This window comes from Procambarus clarkii, chromosome 83 (assembly GCF_040958095.1).
Source record: "Procambarus clarkii isolate CNS0578487 chromosome 83, FALCON_Pclarkii_2.0, whole genome shotgun sequence".
Taxonomy (NCBI): Eukaryota; Metazoa; Arthropoda; class Malacostraca; order Decapoda; family Cambaridae; genus Procambarus; species Procambarus clarkii.
This window is the reverse complement of record NC_091232.1, coordinates 24,086,345-24,094,532: the sequence shown is the minus strand read 5'-3', so window position 1 is coordinate 24,094,532 and position 8,188 is coordinate 24,086,345.

Below are 8,188 nucleotides of genomic sequence, written 5' to 3'. Positions count from 1 at the left end.
AACCACTGTAGATGGTGTCACAATAGAAGAATCTGTCTGGGTAACTACATTATCATCTTCTGCATCAGCCTCATCAACAGTCATTTTAGCCTACTTCATGTGGTCTAGGTGTTCATTTATATACTCTCTTCATAACAGATTCTTAAGTTTGTACTTATTACTCTTGATTAGCTCTATTACCTTATATGGGCTCAAAAATTTCTTAGTTATCTTGAACACAGGGCCAGACCTGTGTTGGTTAAGTTCCATTATTACAGATGCCACAGTTATCTTACTGGGCTTAGCTTGTGAATTTCTTGCTCGAGAAAACTCTGTTGTTGCATTAGACAAGTGTTCTCGTATTTTCTTGAAAACTAGTTGCATATGTCTACACTTTACTTGATCATAATAATCTGAGTTATTCAAAGGAACTCTGAGTGCACTAATCAATACATTAGGAAGGATTTTATCTGTGCCATAAAGAATAGCATGAGAGGTTTCTCCTGTTGAGGCATTAATTGAAAAATTATGCCACACTGTACTATGGGAGCGAACTGATCCAAATTACTGTTATGAAAATTCGAAGTGACTCTAAACATCTAACACTTTCCTGTTAGTACGCTCTGCTAACCCTTACTAGCTGTATGATATGGCATAATACAATATTTTTTGAATGTTTAATTAATAAATCACACAAACTATTTAATATAATATTACTGAACTCAGGACCATTGTCTGAAAGGATAACTTTAGGTATACTGTATCTGCAAATTATTTGATCATGGATTGCACTGACTATAGTTTCTGCTGTTTTGTTCTGGATGGGAACTAATTTACATTAACGGGAAAAGTTATCAACCATTACGAGCAAGTGTTTGTTCCCCTTTTCTGTTTCTGCAAAATTTGTCAACAAATCCATTGATACTCGTTCCCATGGTGCTTTAGTCGCTCGGTACACATGAATAGGGTTTGGTCCCATGACTTGCCTTTAATGCTGTAAACAGATCAAACATCTATCAACATAATAAGCAATCTTTTTAGCCATTTGAGTATGGCTAGCAAGAGCATCATTCATAATCTTTAACACACTTTGTACTAATAGTGATGTCAGACTAACAATAGATATTAGTTGATGACAGATGTCAGACTGTCAGACTGACAGCACTTCCTTAGGGGGTCTCTAGCTTCACTATTCTACAAAGTAAATTGTCTGTCAATACTAACTCTTTCAATGGTACTGGGGGGTTAGTGAATTAGACGAGAATCTTGCTTAGTCAGAAACATAATGACATGTGCCCATATGGGGTTTTTTCTCTGTTCTATCTCAACTTCTATACCGTCTAATGCTTGGTAATTTACATGAATTGCAGCTATATATCAAGAAAAAGCATCAGCTACAACATTTTGTTTTCTTGGGATATAACCAAATGTTGGGTTGAACTCTTGAATTGTGAGCAAATATCTAGCAAATTTTCCCACGTGATTCTTATTCTTGAAAAAAAGGAATTAATGGTTGATGATCTGTAAGAACATGGACAGGATAATTATAAATTGTATTCCTGAAATATTTCAGAGTCCACACAACCGCTAAAGCTTCACGCTCAGTTACCCTATAATTTTTCTCTTCTTTAGATATTGTACGGCTAGCATAAGCTATTGCATGATCTCTGTGACCTTCGGTTTGAAGTAATGCAGCACCCAAGCTTACATCACTAGCATCTTTGACTAACATGAAAGATTTAGAAAAATCTGGGTACCTAAGGACAGGTGCAGTATTCAGTGCTGCTTTGAGTTTATTGAATGACTGTTCTTGAGCTTCTTCCCAAACAAAATCTTCATCTTTTCTTTGCAACCTGTAAAGTTGGGCTGCGATGACAGAGAAACCCCAGCAATAAATGAACGATAAAATCCAACAAGATCCGTGAAAGGTCTTACGGCTTTTGCATTACATGGCTATGGAAAATCATGGGCAGCAATAATATTGTATTCATTCAAGGTATTTCCTGAAGATTAACTGCATGACCTAAGAAGTTAATCTTCTTGAAAAATTAGCACTCTGAGAGTTTTTTTTTAATTTGCTGTTGCTACTTTTGCAAGTACTTTCTCAAGGTTCTAGAAGTGTGTCTGAACATCTTGCATCATTATTATGAGATCATCGAGGTACACTCGAAGAGTACTACCTATCAATCTATGAAATAGATTCGTCACGAGCCTGGAAAAGGTTATTAGGTTGCTCTGCAAACCAAATGGCATTCTCTTTAAATGAAAATGACCATTAGGAATACGAAAGGCTTTCACCTGTTTACGTTCCTCATCAAATGGGATTTGCCAGAATCCTTGCAACAAATCTAAAGTTGAGAATACCTTGTTACGACCAATGTTTTGCAACAAATCATTTAGGACGAAGTGGGAAACAGTCAGGTATAGTTACTCTGTTCAGCTTCTGATAGTCGTTTCTGGTCTCTATGTCCCATCTTGTTTTAGAACGATAATCAAAGGAGTGTTCCTCGGTGAATTACTTAGCTATATTACATCATCCTGTAGCATTTCCTCTATAAGTCTATAAGTTTCTGCTCTCTGAGAATGTAGTAAACGATAAGCTGGTACGTAAATTGGTCTAGTTCCTGGCACAGGGGGAATTTTATGATTAATAAGAGATGTAAGATCAAACGTTTCGCCTGGTAAAGTTACTGTTAAAGTAAAGTTACTGTTAAAGTAAAGTTACTGTTAAAGTAAAGTTAAAGGTAAAGTAAAGATAAGATGCGCTATTCTTGTTCATAATTTCCTATAAGATGAACCATGGAGTCAGGGAAAATCAGAAGGAATGAAGTGTTGCACTTGCACCTCTGGCTGAGATCCACATTCTCCTGATGTGAGTGCACACACAACATGCTCCACGGAGACATCATCCACCACTCGCACCATTAACCAGTAATGGGCAAACTCTACAATGTGGGTGCCAGACTGGAGATGGATGTTGGCACTGCTAGTGTTTGCAACGTTACATTGTAACTGTACCATCCTGCCCTACATGAGAGGAAGGTTCAATATACTTACACGTTTCACTGTTTGCAATGATATCCAATAACTCATGCACTCCCTCAATCTTAACTTTAACTCTTGTGAGCGAGTGAGAGTGCAACACAGTTTCAGCAGCCGTAGAACCACTGACCTCAGAGATGGAAGCCGCTAGGCGAGCAAGACAATGATAATCCGTTAGGGCGTCCCGTCAAGAAAGTCTCCATAATCACTTCCTGAGCAACCACACAACTACGATGCTTCAATTGAATGCCTGCTTTCCGGGTATGTTACTGTGACATGGGCCTGACAAACCAACGATGGCAAGTCGGCTGTCAACAAAATAAACATAACTGTTTGTTTTCACTGTTTGTAACTTACGTTGCTTAGGATGTCTGCGTCTTGCCTGGGGTCAAACTGACTTGGGTTTCATCAACAAATACAACTGGTCTTTTGTCAGTGTCCTCTGTCAAGTGTTCAAATCTGTTTTGGGCAGCTACTGAATAAACAGGGAGGGGCACAAGTACTGGCTAACTTGATTGGGTTAGAAGGTTGCTTTGAGATTCTCCAGACGATGTGGTGTGAACAGTCTGAGCTCTTGGGTTCTGTGACTTGGTATTGTAGTTGGAGTGATTATTGTGGAGTGGCGGTTTGGCCACTATATAGAGTGACGGTTTGACTTGGCAAGTTCTTTGAATCCTTCCATAACCCCCTTCCCCCCAACCCCCTCCCCCAATGCTTACCGGTCAGAGTCAATAGTACCAAGTTCTGAAGATAGAAATTCTCTCTGTATATTTTGGCATATGATTATGTGTTCTCTTGTGTGTTTATATACTGCTCTTATGTTATACCAGGAGTTATATTTTGTGATACTTAATTAGTTCGGTGTATGCTCAAGGATTTATTTACTTGAAAATGTTTTATTCTGTGGTTGTAATATTTTAAAGAGTACTGATAGTTTACTTGCAATGTAATACTGTGCCTATCGCGGCTCGGCGCCCGTCGCCAGCTTACTGTTCTCAGGCTTGTCAGCCGGGGCAGGTGCACTTGATCTTGCTCCTGCTTGTGGCACATATTTTCGGTCTAAAGACCTTGTAAGCTTCTGGGGTGTAATGTAACCATGTTTATGTGTGATGGATCGTAACTACCGATCTACACCATTTTTGTGGAACAGGTGGTAGATGATATTTTTGAATGGCATATATGTGGTGGGAATCTGAGGACCTTGATTGATTGTTATGTATCCTGATTGATACTGATTCCTCACCCACTAATTGATTATTGTGGCACCACCATCCTGTATCCTTGATATTGTAGCGTGCTAGAATTAGTGTACCATTGCACTAGGATTGGAGCCTAGTGACAGCTAGTTCATAGGGTGTGCAATTGATGTGTGCTTGATAATGATTCCGAAAAGCTTTGATTGAAGCTATATTATATACTTTGGGAGTAGCAGTTGTATAGAGCTGTTTACTTATATTACAGTGTCTTGCCTAGATATGCCCCAGTAAACCGGTAAATTTTGTTTACTTTTACTTAACCCTAGACAATAGTACTGAAGACCAGGTGGCATTATTGAGATTTTGACCAGGTCAGTGTTTCCAGTGATGCTGTGAAGCATGAAGACGCGACAGGAGTTTACTTCGTAGTTGGTAAAGGAGGCACAAGGACTACAAACTCGGACACCGCGGTGGTCGAGGCCGAAGAAGACCCACCCCAGCAAGGCCAACAACGATCCCAGCCACTTGAACAGCTTGGGCCAAACGAGCCCCAGGAGGTGGAGGTTCGAACCCCGCACCTATGGGTTCCAGACATAGATCGTCACAGCCCGCTTTAACCCGAGGCCCGCTTCCTTCATGACCCAGCACAAGGAAGAATAATATATATTAATTAAAACAATTATTATTATAATAATTACTATAATAATATAAATATTTAATAATTATTACTATTCCTTCATTACTGTAACCACATACACTTCACATTACCGTCATTACTGTAATCCCATACTCAACACAATACCTTCATTACTGTAACCACATACACTAAACACTACCATTATTACTGTAACCACATACACTACACACTACCATCATTACTGTACCTATATACACCACACTCAACTGTCCATGCTGAACTCACATACACTACACACTACCTTCATTACTGTAACCTCATACTCAACACACTACCTTCATTATTGTAACCTCATACTCAACACACTACCTTCATTATTGTAACCTCATACTCAACACACTACCTTCATTATTGTAACCTCATACTCAACACACTACCTTCATTATTGTAACCTCATACTCAACACACTACCTTCATTATTGTAACCACATACACTACACACTACCTTCATCACAATAACCACATACACTACACACTACCTTCATCACAATAACCACATACACTACACACTACCTTCATCACAATAACCACATACACTACACACTACCTTCATCACAATAACCACATACACTACACACTACCTTCATTACAATAAACACATACACTACACACTACCCCCATTACAATAACCACATACACTACACACTACCTTCATTACAATAACCACATACACTACACACTACCTCCATTACATTAACCACATACACTACACACTACCTCCATTACAATTACCACATCCTTTACTCACCTCTTAATTATTGTAACGATTTATACACTGGCTTCATCAGTAAATGAAGTACGACTATATAATATATACATATATATATATATATATATATATATATATATATATATATATATATATATATATATATATATATATATATATATATATATATATATATATATATATATATATATAAAATAAATATAAAATAAATAAAATAAAATACAAAATAAATATAATAAATATAATAAATAATAATAAATATAAAATAAATATACAAATAAATATATATAATATATAAATAATAATATATGTCATATGTTGTTGTGCTACCTGGATTTGCTACCTGGAACAAAAAGTTCCAAGTAGCAAAATTTTTTAAGGTATATAATTTTTTTTTTTATTTTTTTTATGGGATTTTATTATTTCGTTTTTTTTTTTTTTTTTTTTTTTTTTTTTTTTTTTTTTTTTTTTTTTTTTTTTTTTTTTTTTTTTTAGATGAGAGGAAACTCACTGAGAGTGGGTGGCGCGGGAGGGAAGGGTCTGGACCTCCTTGCCACAGACCTTTGCCATCCAGTATGCCTGGGTTCGCTCCTTGCTGCGTCGGCGCTGGCTCTTGGTCTTTCGAAGAGCATGCCTCACGAGCTGGCGCTGGGCATCGCCAACGGTGAACACCTCATAGCGGCGGTCCATGATGGCTACTGTGGTCACAACACTGTTTATGCCAGAGACAGTGACAGAAATTCCTCGGGGTGGGACTTGATCTTCAGATCTAAGAACTCGAGGTGATCGCTCTATCAACTGTATTACGGCGTCCCGCATATATATTTGTTTGGAACTTATATATATACTTATAAATGTGGCTCGTCAGGCTACACACTATGGTGATCTTGGTGTCTTTTTTGTCCATTATCCAATTGTGTTCTAAATCTTTCTTAATATGAGAGATGCTAAAGCTCGGAGATGAGCCTTTTGTACTTGTTTTTGTTGCTTTTACTGTTGAATATAATTAAATTTCTTGTAAGTAAATAATTATTACTAAGGAAAGTTAAGTCCAGCACTTTATGCCACGTCCACTGGCCTTGTACAGGTCGTGATATTACTGAACTGTTTACTGTTGAGGTTAACATTCTTGGTCAAATGTGGCCTTAATGTCCAAGTAAATATTGTAACCGCTGTCATCACTCGGCTCAGCCCTGGTATGTTGGTCCACAACATTTGTATACTGTCTAGGTACGCTGGGGGAACATGCTGCGGAGTTTCCGCAGGATTAAGTCATATACCAGAGGATCTGACACTACATCGAGTTCTACTTTTGATTTAAGCAAGAAGGCATCCCAGGCGTATGATGGGAGCGAAATGTGGTGGGAAATGTGCAATTTGTAGAGAGGTTGGTTGGTTGGTTAGTTGTATGAATGGATTGTTAACTCTGTCTGTCTGTCTGCTACTGCTGTTCTGGTAGAACCCTCTTCTCTCATCTATGCATGTGATTACACTTCATCCCTCCTCATACTGCTATCTATCTCCCTAAAGCTATCTCCCTCAAACACACAATTCTCTTTGTTCTAGCCCCACATACTCTATGCTTCTGTAATGTATCGCACACACACACCCTAAAAGCTCCCAAGCTCGATATCTTGGCAGCAAAGTGGGTTGTCATTAGATCAGCCTTCTCCTGATTGCTGGTTGCAACAGTTCCATTCTCCCGGTTTACAGGCAGGATTGTGTGCTCAGATGAATATGCCTGCCGATCTTTATATAACTCTTTCACCAGTATACGATTGGTGAAAGATTTTGCTTGGCTGTTCAAGTCCACCTTGAGCAAGGCCGAGTTGAGACCCGTGATGTGTGTTCTGCTGGTGTTGACCTTGTTCAGGGCCATGTTGAGGTTGGTGATGCAGTGCCTGGTTATGGTTATGTTGTGGCTGAGGGTGTTGAGGCTGGTGTTGACATTGTTCAGGGCCTTGTTGAGGTTGGTGATGCAGTGCCTGGTTATGGTTATGTTGTGGCTGAAAGTGTGGAGGCTGAGAACGCTGGTTAGGGAGGACACGCCTACACTCACTCCTTCTAGGCATATTCTGGCAGTTAGAGTTTTAATTTGGCCCTTTTACATATATCAAGTGGTATATGGTTAGTCTCCATAGGTTGGCTTCCTTCTCACTTGCCTCTTTACTATAAATTACAGGAGGGGCGCTCGGCAGTGTCCAGGATAATCTCATACCCCCAACCACCATTCCTCCCCTCTTCCTTCCACCTCTCTTCACATCCCCCACTCTTCCTCCACCTTCCCTTCCCTCTTTACCCTTTTCCTCCCCTCCCCTCCCCTTTCTTTCCTTCTTTTCTCTGTCTGTCTTCCCCGTCTCCCTCGCATCTCCCCCAGTCCCACCCTTGTTCCCACCCCATGTCCCTATCATCCCCTTCCTCACACTTGTCCTTACTTCACTCCCTTCTTTCCCACTCTCCTCCGTCTGGCCTCCAATCGCCACCAGACAGCTATTTACATTTATATCAATATGTAAAGGGGAATTAGGCAGGGGTCTTTGTCTT